General features: G+C 39.2%; 1 long non-coding RNA gene across 1 annotated transcript; it reads right to left on the bottom strand.

Annotated features, from left to right (window-relative positions):
* Positions 1–970: 970 nt before the first annotated feature.
* LOC131987259 (uncharacterized) lies at positions 971–8,080 on the bottom strand. The gene is made up of 3 exons (XR_009395750.1): positions 7,899–8,080; positions 1,666–1,725; positions 971–1,235 (listed from the first exon to the last, which is right to left on the bottom strand). It is a non-coding gene; the product is annotated as an uncharacterized LOC131987259 (long non-coding RNA).
* Between the last annotated feature and the right edge of the window lie 8,294 nt (positions 8,081–16,374).

Genomic DNA, 16,374 nt, shown 5'->3' with positions numbered 1-16,374 from the left:
CTACTGGACAATGGTGATCTGCTTTTTATGAATGCAACTAATCAGAGCCTTAAGAAGTTGGACTGTGTTTTTCATTACTGGCTTAGGAAATCGCACACATCATTGTACTTTGTATGCTACGGCTTTGTATGCCACGGCTGAAATGCCAATTTCATACTGTATGTCTGCAGGCTCTCTCATTGGTTAGTTTTTATCTATAAATCTATTCTTGGGCTGCTTCCCTCATACCTGTGTACATACATGTGTCGAAACCAAACTCAGTATGGACTACGCTCTCAAAATATTGTACAGATGCTGGTGCCAAGAGCGAGAACTGAGTTAGGTAAGAAAGCTTTTAGCGAAAGGATTTGAAACTGTCTGAACAGATCAAAAATAAAATTAAAATCTATTCTAAAGGACAAAGAAATCGGTCTTGACCTTGGTCAGTGTGTCTGCTACTTATGAGTCGGCTACTGCGGCTCCTTCAGTGCTGTTGTGATGGCTGTATTTGTATTTAGGTGTTTTTGATAATTGTTTTTAAACAGTTGCTTTCTTGGCCATGTCTCTCTTGGAAAAGAGATTTTTTAATCTCAATGAGGCTTATATATGTGTGTGTGTGTGTGTGTGTGTGTGTGTGTGTGTGTGTGTGTGTGTGTGTGTGTGTGTGTTTGTGTAATCATCTCTTTAGCTGTTTTTTTCCTGTTTTTCCCTACTCTGACTTTTTAATTATATATTTTTATTTTTCTGTCAACTGGTTCTCTTCACACTGCCATCTCCAAACTTATCAGGAGCCATCTCTACTTCTGAATCATTGTGTTTTTTAATGTTTTAAACCTCTTTTTTTTTTTCCAGTTGCTATGTTTGGAATGACTGTGGTATGTGTTTATGCCTATCCTATGGTCAACAAGATCTCCAACTGTCAAGACCTGGCTATTAAGCCATGAAGAAGATTGGGAAAACACAGACAAACGGCAATTTAACTAATTATTTATTTAACAAAGAATAATAAATCAATCAAAACATAAACCAAAGATATGATGAGGTGTGACTATCAGTAAATTCAATAGTGTGGGTGAGTGTATGCATGAGTGTAGCTGTAATGTGAAAAGAAGATGTTGTGTGTCCGCAAACAAATGAAAGGCATAAAGGAGAGAGAGAGTGCCAGGCTCCAGGTAGGTTGGGTCATATAGCTGAAGAGCACCGGGCTCAGGTGCTCGCAACTAATCATCAGTGGCACTCCACCTTCCAGGTACCTGCTACAATAGAGCACAGGATATAATCAATAGTCCGTCAGGGGACCGTCACGCAACCTAAACCACAGAATAAGCAGTTTGTCAATACTACCCATAACAACCTATTATGCATTTCATTATCATAGAGCGGAGCATTTTGAAAATAACACACACGTCGTTATACATACATACACGTACAGTTCACAGTTGTAAAATAGACTGCAGTTTCAGTGAATCTACGCTACAAAACCACTGACCTAGGCTTAGGGCAGAAAACTTCATGGTAAGGCGTTATAAAAAACAGTTTAAACAGCAAAAAAAATGCACGTAAATGGCGGAAGTGAAGTAGTTACGTGGGTGACGTGACTTCAGTTAGTTATGTTAACACATGACTTACAAAACCTCAGCCACAGATGTTACGTAAAAATCGTAAGTTACGTAAAAAACTGCTTACTTGGTTTTCAGATGGAACCCCATTCTCCTGGTTGATAGTCCGACGTGTGTATGGCCCATCCTGTGTGTGACATTTGCCATTTAAACTCAGCATCACCGTCAATCATTACAACTACGTTAGCAAGAACGCGCCGGAGGACAGTCTAAAATGAAAATACAAGTCTTATTTTGATGCCTGGACAGGCGACCTATAGTGTTGTTTTTGAGCGGAGACCAGTCTCCTATGGCTGTCTGATGTCTGTGGTCAAAGTTAGCTGAGCTGAATCTATGAATTTTTCTTCTGTTGAAGTACAGTCTTGCAAAGTCTTACTCCCTCACTTGCTAAATGTGGGAGAAAACAGTGGGTTCAAACAGGCTTTAAGCTGCACAAAGCTCCACAGTAATGTATCAATTTACAATAGTTCTGACAAGTCTGTTGGTTCACTGTTGATATAAAAATACTGCTTAATGACGTTTAAGATAGGCTTTTTTAAATATACTGACATGCACTTTTCTTTGACTCCTGGTTTGTTATGTGTTTCAGTGGCAAATGCCTGCATCTACCATCATCACTTATAACAGGCTTATATACAAACAACAAACAGTGGCAATATAATATGTCAGACCCATATTAAAAAGTGTAATGCTGTGGTTCTTCAAAGCTTGTCTCTCCTTCTCTGTCTCCATCTGTCTGTCTTTCCTCCTCCAGAGTCTTGTTATCTCAGTCTTTGGTCAGTGGAGGATGTCAAGGCCCAGTGTGAGACAGAAAGATCCCCTATTAACCCTGACTTCAAAACAAACTAACAAGCAATACAATCTAGACTCAGTGAAATATGAAAGCATGTGATGCTCACTGTGTTGAGAGAAAAAAATAAAAATAACTAACAGCTGCAGTCAAGTGACTCATCTTTAAATGAGCCTGAGGGGCTTTTAAACAGCACATCATCCCACAAAATGGAGCTTTTGATTTTAATAGTGGTGCTGACAATGCAAGAAACAATTACAGTGTTAACTGATAGTGAATGTGATCTTTAAGATCAAAAGAAAAAAGCAGCCTTGGGAAGCCATCTCCAACCAGAATGTTTTAGTGTTTTCTTACTCTTCATTAACTCCTGTTGTTTGAAAAACAAATGCAAATTCTCCTCTTGTGCAAAGTGAGGTCATGTACACCTCCAGTCTTCACAGACATTAGAAATACCCACACCTTAATTAAAGGCAGCTGCATTTAATCATTACTCTATGTACTGAGATTTTTTATCTTGTTATGTGGAAGCCTTAAAGGAGAGAGCATGCTTGGTCCACCAAATAATGAGGATTCAGATATGTGTGTGTGTGTGTGTGTGTGTGTGTGTGTGTGTGTGTGTGTGTGTGTGTGTGTGTGTGTGTGTGTGTGTGTGTGTGTGTGTGTGGTGTGACTTTTTGACAAATGTTAATACCAGTGATGGTATAAATGTGTGTAAAGTTAGAAAAGGCGACAACAGGAAGCAGACAGGGTGAAATTGGCGTCAGGCACAAAGCTGGTTGGCTCTTGAAGGGCCATTAAAGTGACATGGAACAAATTGTAGGGGCTCACTGGAATGAATCGCTGCTTTCAGGCTTTAAACACTGCAGGATTTTCTCTTTCTCTTCCTTTCTCTCAGGTTTGGAGCTATTATTGTTGTTATTATTTATAATTTTACAACTTTCATGACCACCTGGGGTTCAAATGTGTATAAAAACACATTACATATCACATTACATGAACAGCTTGTACAAAGAAACATAAAAGTCTTGCATTCAGTAATTTAATTTTATTTGGAACTTTCTTTGTATGAAGCTCTGGTCAGTCAGGGGCCTGTTCACAGGTGCTCCAGTCCTTTATAGTTACTGAGAGAAGTGCTGGTCTTCCTATAAAGGTCACTTGATATACTTCTCTGTAATGATGTAGCTGCTGTCCATCAGCATTTCTAAGCAGCTTAAGAATGTGGCAAACCTGAGCTCTGACTCATGTATCCATTAAATGCTATAGTCTCTGAACTATTCTCATACAGCTCCAGATATCTACTGCAGGGTGTGGTCCTTTAACCCATTTAAGCCAGGAAAGCATTACTGCATTTCTACCATTAAAACCGGGGGCACTCTTGCGTTATTCTAACATTAAAGCCGGGAAAGCGGATACGTCGTTTTGTAGTATTTGTAGTTTTTTCCACCTATTTTCTGTCTATTGGCCAATGAAATGCATCAGAATACATGTGGGAGTGTCGCAATGTAACACAGGACTTTTCCAGAACTGAAATCATGGCGAAAGACAACTATAGCAGAGGGAGCTCTGATATAACAGGTATAAGCTCTCAAATACTTTTTGAATTTCATTTCTATCTGCTACAGAGGCTGAAAAATCGATTATTTAGTAGGCGTTGACACTTCTGTTGAATTTCCAGAAAGGTTCAGGTTTTAGGAGGTTATTTTAAAATCGCCAATAGGTTTTACAGGCATTTTTTCCAGGTGTTTTAGGCCTAAATGGGTTAAGGCATGTTCCACAAAGTCTGTAAAGTTCCATTCTAACAATTTTATCTTTGGAGACTATCCCATAGGTCATAGAAGGTCCCCATAGGTTGGCTCCACCCTTATGTTTATTGTTAGGCAGCAACCTCCAGTGGCCATAACGATTATGACAGTACAGGTTACCTAGTATAAAGATCAACAAAGTCAACGCAGGGAGGAGGTTTGGGGTCAATGAATTGGTCAAACAAATACAGGACTTTGACCAAGGAGACAGCTGTTTGTATCCTGTGTCAAACCAAAAGACAAGTGGTAGAAACCAATGATCTATTTATCGTATGAGGAATATTTGCATATTTTGGATGTTGCAGAACTTGAGCGTTGATTCACTTGTTGTAATGAGGGCTTGTGTTTTGTTTTTATCATTGACTATTGCGACGTCATCTTGCTCTCAGATTTAAACAGTTACCTTTTTTCTTGGATAAAATGGCAATGGGTAGGTGGTCAGTAATGATGACAAACCTTGTACAATATCTGCTCAGCATCAACTGGCAGACAGACTGCATTACTCATTTTTAGATGTAAGTGATGAAAGTGGAACATCTGGCAGCTAAGGGGACAAATACTTTTATTTTTAGGGGTTGATTGAAACCAAACCACTGAACTACTTAAATGCATTCATTCAATAACTGAAAATGCTGAAATTTGATATTGAAAGACATACAGACACACACACACACACACACACACCACCACCACCAACTCCACTAACTCCACAAAATCACAGTGATTTTCCTCTTAAATCAGCTCATTTGCATGCAAAGCCAGAGTTTTCTTTCCAATTACACACTTGAACTGGAGCAAAGTAAATCTGGGAAGGGGTTTAGAAATTATAGTTATTAGATTATGATGAGCAAAGTTCAGTTGAAAGGATTAAGCCTCTGCAGTTCACATGAGAAAGGAAGTACTCCACACAGCACTCTCCATGCACTTCAACCAGAACCTTGTATAATCCCTACATAGCACAGAAAGGCCTAGAATTACTTAGTTTTTTCGATTTCTTTTTCTATATGTGCTTTACCAAAGTAAGATTAAGATGCATAATCACATTTACGCATCATTTTGGAGGTTGGTCTGATGCAAATACACCACAGCAATTGATTTATGGGAACACCTTCATACTTCATATCATATTAACTTTCTATTAAATACATGAATTAATTTACTTTTACACATATTTTTACATGGCTGAATGTGCCCATATTGATCTTTTTTTGCCCAGAAACTTGCTGCAATGCTTCCTTAAAGATATTCATAAGCAAGTTTTGCACTTTTCCTTTGAAGTCTTTTCAACCACAAGACCACATAAGTCATTGTTCCTAAACCCTATATGACTAACAGACTAAAACTACTTGGTTAAGAAAATCACATAGTTAGGCTCTGTAAAAATATTTTAGTCAGCTATGATAGTTAGGTAAAATGTAATGTAGAATGTCACTTTTGCTACACACAGAAGTTACATACAAAGCTTAAAATAACAATGTTGCCTTTTGCCTTCAGTGGGGAGATGAAAACTGGTCTCCTGGGTCACAGTTGGATGCATCAAACTGACCCTGAGTGGACCTTGTTGTTTATATACTCCGTTACCCCACTTCCGCCTTGGTTTTAATTTCTACAGCCACTAGAGGGTGCTGCATAGCAATAATGGTAAATATGGGTTGCATTCAGGCGGCAACCTCCGGGTCTGAGCAGGGAGGCAAACCAGGAAGTGCCTTTAGCTGCATTCTACAGAAAATTCCAACAGGGGATGCTAAGTTTGGCTGCAAAAACATTTCTGTCCATTAATTTCAATGCAAAATGAGAAAACTTCTCACTTGATTAATTACCTCATAATTTTTTTTTAAAGGACAACACTATGGTCTCAATCTCTAGTAAAAAATCTTCTTCAAGACAATTTGATGTTAATAGTTCATGAATATAATAATAATAGATAAAGAATCATATGATTTGGGGAGTGGCTACCTTTCATTGACAGGTCACTAACAAGGCGAGCCGTCATCAGGAGAGAAGCAGAACAATGCGAAACACTGTATCAATAAAGTTTTATATAATGTTATATAGATATAAAAAAGGAGGTTTACCAGTTTGGTCTCATCATTTTGACCCTTTCACACTGTATTTTCACTTAATGACTTAATACGTTTATTTGAACGATTTGTTCATTAAAAATGTCTTGTTCAGTGTTTGGTTGGACTAACAGACACTCCAAGGAGTCACTGTTGATTTTTCTGAAGTGTGCCCTTTTTTTAGGTGGTAAGACAAAAAGAAACCAAACATGCCAAGATTTCTGATTGCCTGCCTGTCTGAGAGTGGCATATAGTAGCATAAAGGTAGATATAATTGTGTAAAACTACGGATTTGAACTGGAGAAAAGTTTTATATTTCCCCATGAGTAAAACCTAAAAACCCAAACTTACAAAAGTAATTTTGTGCTGGTTCATCAAACGCTCCACCTATCTACATTTCCATTACCCTAGCTGCCAGTCTATACTTCATCCTGCCTCCAGTCAAGTAAACATCCACCACTCTCCTGGCCCACCTACCCATCCATTCCTCAATGTAATCTCTGTCCACCCAACCACACATCCGTCCATCATTCACCCCTTTATCTGTTCAAGTCACTTTATTGGAGGCTGCCAGGGGAGAGGTTTTTTTTTTCTTTTTTTAAGTTTGACAGTGCAAAAGACAAAGTGCTCTTGAGGATGACAGCAAGCTGGTCAAATAGAAGCAGGTAAGTGGCACCTTCAGTTCATCACTGCCAGCAGAGAGTGAGCAGCCACATGCTGTGCCTGTGATCCTCTGACAGGATCGCTCCACGGTGGCAATCAGACAGAGTGATTTCCGCCAGAAGACGTCCTGCTGCTCTGCCTCTTTTCTGGCTCTCATCAGGATTCGACCCCCCCCAACACAGTCTCATTAAGTTCTGTCAAAATTAACACATGCTTTAAGATGTGGACTGCACCAAAAAAAAAAAAAGAATTAAGAACAGGTCCTGTTAGTTAGAAATGACATAGCTGGAAAGTTTGATATGAGTAAGTAACATCAGGCACCTAAATAAAGTAATTTCATATAAAAATGTCAACGAATGGCCTATTCTGGGGTGTTGTAACAGCTCAAACTGCCTAATGGTGAACAGCACCAGATTCTGCAATGTCCTTAAAACTTATCCTTACTGTGATGTTGCCAGGCAAATCATTGCAATCGCGATCTTTCCCGAGGAATTACAGCATGTGACTCTCCATAAAACAACAACTTGTTCCTTGTGTACAGAAAAACAAGACACAAAAGGCTGATTAGTGAACTTAGGAGATGTTTTTGAACTTCGAAGATAGTAAGTCTGCAGCTTCCAGTCCTCCAGCTTCAGAATTAATGGCATAAAGAGTACCATTTTTCTTGTATAACTGTGAAAGCGAATAAGCATTTCCCCCCAAATTTCAAGCTTTTCTTTTAAGATAAAATATGTTACAAACTACGGTCTGGACTCAAATGTACAGCTCAGGAGGCTGGTATCAGTGCAACCGCAGTCTTTTATTCATGTTAGCAGAAGTAATGTGCAGGGGGGAGGGGTGGAGTGTCTTCCCAGGGTCCAATGGTGCAGGTGAGGTTACGAGTGCTCAGGAACAAGGAACAAAGCCTTTTGTTTGGCGTCCACCATGTGTTAATGGCGACACTGCTTCAGCATGTGGAGAGAAAGGATCCTGCAGTTTAACTCACACGACTGGAGAGGCACATGGTAGCAAGCGACAGGCAGCCAGGAACAAAGGCAACGGAGCATACAATGATCTTAAGCATTGCAGAAAAAACTAAAGTAATTAGCACACAAGCGAATAAACACAGGAGATAGTAAACACACTAAAGAGGTCAAGGTTCGACAAACTGCCAAGTTGGGTGACGAAACGATCTGGCAACAGGTGAAGAGAAGACTGAGGTTTTATACTGTGAGGGTTGATTGCTGGATCAGGTTCACCTGGTCCTGCCTGTGAACAAAACCATGCCCATGCACTCACACACAGTCAGTACGTTGACATGACACTAAACAAATAATTGCCTTAATCCATCTATAACTGGACAAATGGGACAAGGACAGAAGTCCAATTAGACGCCAAAATCGAATTTTAGGCATAGCTCGATTAAACTGTGCATGTAAATGCACTGACTGAAACAGACAGTGGAGGAGACACAAGAGGATCAGACAAACAGGGAAAGACAACAACAAACAATCAGAATCAGAATCCCCTTTATTGTCATTGCATAGAGTACCTGTACTAGTACAACGAAATTAGCCATCAACCTGTCCAAACGTATAAAAACACTCACAAACGATATGACAGAGGTGGACAGGACAGGAAGACAGGGAGGAAGAGGGAGAAATACAAAAACAAAAGGGGAAGGAGGAGATGCCAGACACAGATCCTGACAAAATAACCATAAACTAAATGTTTTTATGGTGCATCCCTGGGAATATGACTTGAACAACTGTTGAATTGTTTGGATAAGGCATCCTAGTTTTATTTTATATTTGCTAAATCATGTATTTTCATTGTGCAATAAAAGGAAACACTATAACACTATAATATCACATACATACAAAAATAAAGAAACTTCAAAGGATATATATGACATATACGTCAGATATATTGCTCTGGATATATACTGTATGTCATTAATGCAATGGCTGTTTTTGCCCCCCAAAATAAGTGGCCGGTTTATTAAAATAATAGATGATCAAAAGCTGAGATATATTCTGTTTATAATGACATTTCTAGCTTTAGGTATAAAAATGTGGTAGCACTAGAACAAGGAATTGAATGAATATTCCTTTAAAGCAAGTACTAATTTTCTCTCCAGGAATAAAGAAAGTATTTTAACTATATATGAGATTGCTGTCAGAGCACACAGTTTCTCATTGAATGACAAACTTTAATGTGTTATTTCTGTAAGTGGTGCCAATGTAAGTGATAGCCTTTCTGATGAAAAATCTAGGAGAAAGAAAATTAAGTAAGGGAGAAATTAATAGTGCACACTGCCAAGTCAAGTTCAATGTACTTACTTGGAAGCACCAAACACTGAAGTCATCACTCATAGAGACTTAATGGATTACATTTAGAAGGTGAAAAGAAAATATGGGTTGAGCTACACAGTTCCCTCTTGACCTTTGAAACAACTATTTCACCTCAAGGTTGTGTTTGTTTTGGAGCTTACGACTGTACAGGGTGTACATATGCTCATTTATCATATAACAGTATGTTCAAACCTTTCATGATTATGCATATTTTTTTTCAATTAATCTTAGAGGATTAACATTGTTAGCACCAATAATCAGGCAAGGTGTATGGTCGAAGCATGTTATTGAAGAGTCAGAGGATCTGGATGAGTCAAGGTCAGTCCTCCTCAGCCACCAACATACGAGCAGAGGAGGAGTAAGTGTGTGCGAATCTCCCTGGCATTAGGGTGCATTTCTTCCCTTCTCTTATCCTCTTTGCAAATGAGAAATACAGCTCATTTTCCTTCCAAATTCCTACAGTAACACCTTTATTAATGCCTCTCTTGTAATGCAGATCACAGTCGGCCCATTTGGCCTCTCTCTCATCTTCTAACTTATGTTCTCCCAGTTGGCATCCTAATACCTTCATCAGCATCCAAACAGCCATAATGGCTTCAGCAGATGGCGGGGCTGTTTAGTCAATCTCAACCTCAGGTGATTTGCTGAAATGAACAGGTTCACTGACCTGTTGTCACTTTGTTATACAAAAAGAAAAAAGTATATTGATCTTTGCCGAAAACTAGAATAGGTATATACGAAATACAATTTAAATTAAATTCAATTAATTTAATTTCAAGCCTTTATTTGTATAGCATACAATGAAATAAGGAGTGCCACTCCAGATCAGTGCAGTTAAAAAGAACAAAGTAAAGAGAACAGAAAGTTAGACAACAAACAAACAAGGCCATCAGTATTTTAACAAATGTACACCAATATTAAGTAGACAAACATATACATCCATCCTTTTTCTTTTGCTTATCATGGACCGGGTTGCATGGGCAGCAGGCTGAGCAGGGTATTCCAGCTGTCCCTCTAACCAGCAATGATTTTCAGCCCTTCCCGGGGGACCCAGAGGCGGTCCCAGACCAGACAAGATGTATAATTTCTCTAGCGTGATCTGGGTCTACCTCAGGGTCTCTTACCAGTTGGATGTGCCAAGAAAACCTCCAATGGGAGGTGCCCAGGAGGGATGTTTATTGGATGACAAAACCACCTCAACTGGCCCCTTTCGGTGCAAACGAGCAGCGGCTGTACTCCAAGCTCTCTCCGTATGTCCAAGCTCCTCACCTCATCTTCAAGGCTGAGCCCAGCCACCCCAGAGAGGAAACCTATTTCAGTCTTAGGTCACTCCCCAGAGCTTATGACCATAGGTGAGGGTCGGGATGTGGTTTGACGGGTAAATTCTTCCAGCTCAGGTTCCTCTTCACCACAATGGTCTAGTGCAATGGCCTCTGTGGACCAAGCTGTCTGTCAATCTCATGCTCCACTTTCCCCTTACTCAACAAGACCCTGATATACTTTTGCTTGGGGCACTCCAGACCCAGAGAGAGCAACTCACCGTGTTTCGTGGCCATGGCCAAACATACTACTTATTTATTTAATGGATAATTGTATCCTTGTTGATATGATGGTGTTGTGGTGGATGGGTCAAACTCCTAGTCTTTCAACCAAGAGACATTGTCCAATTGATGGACATGTCTTGAAGTAGAGTTTTTTTAAGCCTAACCCTATTCTTTTTTCTGAATCTTGCTATTGTGTTGTTAGTGCTTAACCTTACACTTTTTTAAGCCTAACCCTATTCTTTTTTCTGAACCTTGCTATTGTGTTGTTAGTGCTTAACCTTACACTTTTGTGGGCTTAAGCTAACCATTTTATAGCATTAACAACATGTTGAAAACAGCGCTTCTCACATTCACATATTGTAGGAAATCATGCAAACCCCTTCATCCTCTACATTCCTATTTACAGGCCTATGTGTGCACATGAATGCCATTTTCTCCAACAAATGTTGGCTGTACCAAGTTGACCTGGTGTAGGGAGGAAGCAGTGAATTATTTTTCTTTGTATTTTGTTTTCCTCCTCCAATAGTAACCCGACAGTATGTTATATAAATACAATTACTCAATTGACTGTGATTCAATTTGTTAAACAATAAAAATTAAACATATGTCCATTTGCTGCTTTTTTCCTTCAGGTCATCATGTTTTGTAACATGACTAAGAGTTCTCCATCACGAAAGCCACACAAACTGATTCATTGCCAACAACTATAAAACAGGATAAAAAAAAAGTAAACTGGTAACTGATTTGTAATTCCGTCTGATCTCAGTGAGATTTAATCTTTCTGACAGAAATGACTGCACAACACAACTTTTGCTATGCCATGGGCCGAGCAATTTATGAAAGCAATTACATAGCGATAAAAATGCATTGGAGACAATCCTCATATTAAGTGTCTTTCGAATAGTTGCCCTTTTGTTAACGCAAGTGTTGTGATTATGACGACATGCGCTTTGGTACTACATTGAAAGAGAAGAGAGAAAAAAAGCAACAAACAGCTGCATAACAGCTACAAATTAATTACTTGTCACTAAAACTCCTGCTTATTTTTGTGCTTCACATGTAGAAAAACTTTGGGAAAGTCTTCCTTAATGTTTAGGTCTTATTGTTAAATGTGTGTTAATGTAAAAGTGCACCTCATTTCTGAATATCAGGAGAACAGGGGCAGAGGTAATATTACAAGCCATGCTGAGCCAATGCCTTAGATAAGGTGCATATTGTGCTGAGCAACTGAGCAGGTCAGGGTTCAAGTTCTTGCTACAGAGCACCTTATCAGAAAGTCTTTTTTGTCTAATGCTGACCAAATTTAGCAGGATCATGCATATTCAGTGTTGCACCTTTTACAGATTACATTTGTAATACGGTAATAAGGTTTATCAGAAAACAGATAACTGCACCCTGATTTATAATAATGCAAAACAGGTAATATGAAACTCCAAAAATGTTTTATTTGTTTCATAAATAATTTGAATTATTTGTCTCAATAACGCCAGACTATATCACAAATGAGATATAGTCTGGTTACCAGCCATTCATTTTTCCATAGAGGAGGCCTGGTTTACGATCCTCCAGAGCCATTTATTGGTTGTTACGAATGTCTATCATGAGCGTCTGTACGTAGCTCTTAGCCAATCGTATCAGTTATGCCAGATGAGCATGAACATGACTGATGTTTACATAGCCAGACTAGCCCATCTCTACTTTGGGACTAAAATGGTCAATTCTGCGTCTGCAATGTTTTTCTGCAGCATGCTGTGGCTCTAGCTGCTCTATAGTTTCAGCTCACAGTCTACCGGCAGTGTTGGTGTGTGTGTCTGTGAGAGAGTGTTGCTTGCTGCTTTGTTTCTCCAGTTCTCGCTTTCTTCATCCACTGATTTTATGGGCAATAGACGAGCTGCTGCGGGTCTCTCGGCGGCTCCGCTGTCCCCCGGCTCGTAGCGAGATCACCGGTGTTACAGCAGTGAGCGGTAGCGGGGCTAGTTGGTAGATTAGGCTTTTGCCAAATCCTGTAGGAAGCAAGGCTAAAACATCCTTTTTGGTGTTGATAAAAAAGTGTAAAGTCAAACGTTGTTCTTCTTTTAAAATCAACTTTCTAAAACTATACACAACACTGTCTACAGCTAGATCGAAAGACAGCTTTGCGTCTGCTGCAGCCATGTTGGATCCGTAAGAAAACTACAAAACTACAAGCGTCCGTCTGTCGAATAGTACACAAATGAAATTGTTCGAAATGAAATCGAGCGTGCAAGGCAGTATAGGTATACCCAGGCTATCGATGACAGGTAACTATTGGATTTACGGTTCACATGCTTTTGATTGAACATTGTAGTTGTGGATTGCATTGCATGGTGTTACAGCATATTTTGATCCAGGTACAACTTTTTGGTGAATGACCCAAGCATTCTTTGTCTGACCCCTCTTTGGCAGCAACCCCACCTCCAAATGAATGAGGAGGCTTTTTGAACACAGCACTATGGTGGTCTGTGCACAGCCTTCAGTTCTCACACACAGCCACTCTTAGGGCTCTAAGGGTAGTGATGCAAAGCATTTGTAACTTATGAAGATCAGAACTGTTTCACCACTAAGGGTAATGTGATGTGATGTGAATAAAGCAGATTCATGCTCCTTAGATGATTAACCCCTTCCATTTAAAACATGACCTGCACCACGTTTAACACAACATATCATAAAAAATAATGAAGGGAGAATGTACTTGCTTCTAAACTGATAAATCCATTGTCAGTCATTATTATGTTTGTTCAGCCCAAAACTTTTTGCTATATGTGGTGATACAAACATCAATCTTTCTAAGTGTTGTTTACTGATCTGCCTATTGAAAGCATAAATAATTTGTTGGGATCTATATGATTGTTTTTCAGATACAGTATGGCGGCATTACATCAGCCTGTTCTGTGCTGTCATATTTCTAATAGTTTGAAAGTAGGTAAAAATGGAAGCATGTACCCCCCTTCAGCCATGAGTTAAACTCTTATTTCTCATCTCTCATTCTCTTTTTTGTTTGTGCTGAGGCAGGAAATTTGAGTTTCCCCTCTGAGACATTTCCTCAGGCTATCAGACTATGTAAACATCAGTCTGAGGTGATTAATTATGCCATGCAGAGAGAGATAGAAGAAGACCACAGAAAGGAATGAAGACAAAAAAAGGGGAGATCATATAGATTAGAGTCCTGAGTCTCCTTGACCTGGCTCTCCTGTGGTACCTGCTTGTCTTTACAATAGGAAAAGGTATAAATATTTCAAGTCAAATAGAAAGCGGTATAAACTGAGCTTTCATCTTTTATTCATCAAAGCCAAGGGATGTAGATGCACATCCACCAGTCTTGATGCCTTCAGGGCCAAATGCTCCGACAGTATATATGTTTGTGTGTGTGTGTGTGTGTGTGTGTGTGTGCGTGCGTGCGTGCGCAACCACACCACTTTGTATGAAGAAGTCTTCATTCACACAAAGCTAGGTGATAAAAGATAATCTAAAACCTTTTTGTCCACTCTTCTTATCTTTTTTTTTCTTCTGAGTGCTGTTTTTCGGATGTCTGGTGACATTATGCATGCTGCCACATGAAGTAAAGAAACATGTTCTTACACTGAATTTTTTATATGTGGCATCTCTTCACATTTCAAGTAGAAAATATGTCAAGAATCCTAAAGATGCAGGGATTTTGGAAGTACAACTCTTTCAAGAAAGATTGTTGTTTTTCTTAGTATGAACAAATCCCATGAAAAGACCAAAACCAACAATGTCTTAGTCCAGTAATCAATACTTTTCTGATGTCAGCCTAAATCACCTGGTTTCTGCTTCAGATGTAAATCTTTACACACTTCACAAAATATTGAACTTTGTGTTTCAGCAACAGGGAAGTCCAATCAATCCCTAATTACCACCAGTGGGACTGTCCTTTCATTAAAATACTCCATAGGTCGTTTAAACAAGCAGCTTACTGTGACCCATATTTATGTTTAATGTGACATCGAGTGGCTGTAGTTACGATGACGGGAGCAAAGGAGGAAGCAGGTGATGTATCAAATAGAGTGACAAAGTCTGCATAGGGAGGAGGTTAGATATGGGGTTCATTGATGAGTGTGGATGTTGGTGTTTTTGTTTATAACTGTGTATTCACATACAACTGATGAAAAATAAAAAGTTATTTGGTCTTACCAAACTGCGTCCTCACACCATCTGATAAGTTGAGAAATCAGATATAAAAATCACTCCAGTTTTCCCTTATATTCGGCTTAACAAGTGCAAATCGCTGATGATTTGAAATTGTTAGAACGGATGTTATTTCGGGTCAAAGTTACTGGATAATCTTTAAGGTACAGATAATGTACTTTTAACAAGCACAAGTATCATATGTGTCAATATCAGTTAAAATGATACTGATTGTAAAATAATTGTTGACATAGTTGCCGTATTGGTTAGTTTTTGCAACTGAAACTTGAGCGGAACGGATTGGTAGCCGGAATAATGCTACGTTATCAGCTAACGCTAGCACTAACTGAGTAGCTTGATTTAGCAATGGTCAATCATTCTTCTAAATGCACAGCCGACTTCTTAGTGTCTTTTTGTCCAACCAAACACTTAACAAAACATTTTCAAGCGACCAGATTGTTCCAGTTAACTTTGATGGTGTAAAAACACACAAATTCAAAGACAGAAACACACAGAGCACTGTGGTAGCGACCTGTCAATCATACAGTAGCCCCGTCCTAAAGCATTCCCTGTCTATTGTCTATTTTACTCTCACTGGAACTATAATGAGCCACTGTTGTGTTGGTCAGTGACAGTGACAAACGACTTCATAGCCAACAAGCCTGATCTCTGGAGTGGGTCAGAAGAAGGAATAATCCGGTGGATGTAATGTTAGATCTCCCAGTCAGAGATTCTCCAGTACAGCAGTTACCAAGCTCTGGGGTGTGGGTCAGGAGGAGATATATTCTGATGGATGTGCATTTCCTTGTCAGAGTTTCTCCAGGAATTGCAGGTCTCGGCATAGCTAATGTTGCAAACCTGACAGACTGATTGCATGTTTAAGCGTCGGTAACGTAATTACTCAGTGTATATATTAGAAATAATCACTGTTCACACTTAACTGCTGATGCAGACGCTGTTGTTTTTCTTTTGATTTCCTGAATCGTGTTGTTTTGAGGACACCAGCTCAAAGTCATGCTGCAGAGTTTGGAGTTCACTTTCTTTATGTTGTTATGAACCAGTTGTGAAGTGATGACATCATTGACCAAAACTGACCAAAAAAGCTACTTAGTTACTGGTTCAACACAAAGCATTTAAGATTTTATGAAACTGAAAATACATAGATATAACTGATATCTTATTAATAGTAATCAAGTTACAAAATACTTCCATGCTTTATTATCGTATTTTAACTCACCCATTGATTCATGAAATGTTCCAAAACTAGTTTGCTGCTATGAAACTATCGGATGTGTGAGGCAGACCTCTCCACAGCACTTCAGTATACATCCCCAGAGTCCCGCCTGCACTTTTCTACCACTGTAAAAAGGCCAGCGGACAGCTAATGGTATTACTAACCAGCCTGCTTCCTCTGCATTCA

This window comes from Centropristis striata, chromosome 15, assembly GCF_030273125.1.
Source record: "Centropristis striata isolate RG_2023a ecotype Rhode Island chromosome 15, C.striata_1.0, whole genome shotgun sequence".
In the NCBI taxonomy this organism is placed as follows: domain Eukaryota; kingdom Metazoa; phylum Chordata; class Actinopteri; order Perciformes; family Serranidae; genus Centropristis; species Centropristis striata.
This window is presented reverse-complemented; position numbering and strand designations above follow the sequence as displayed.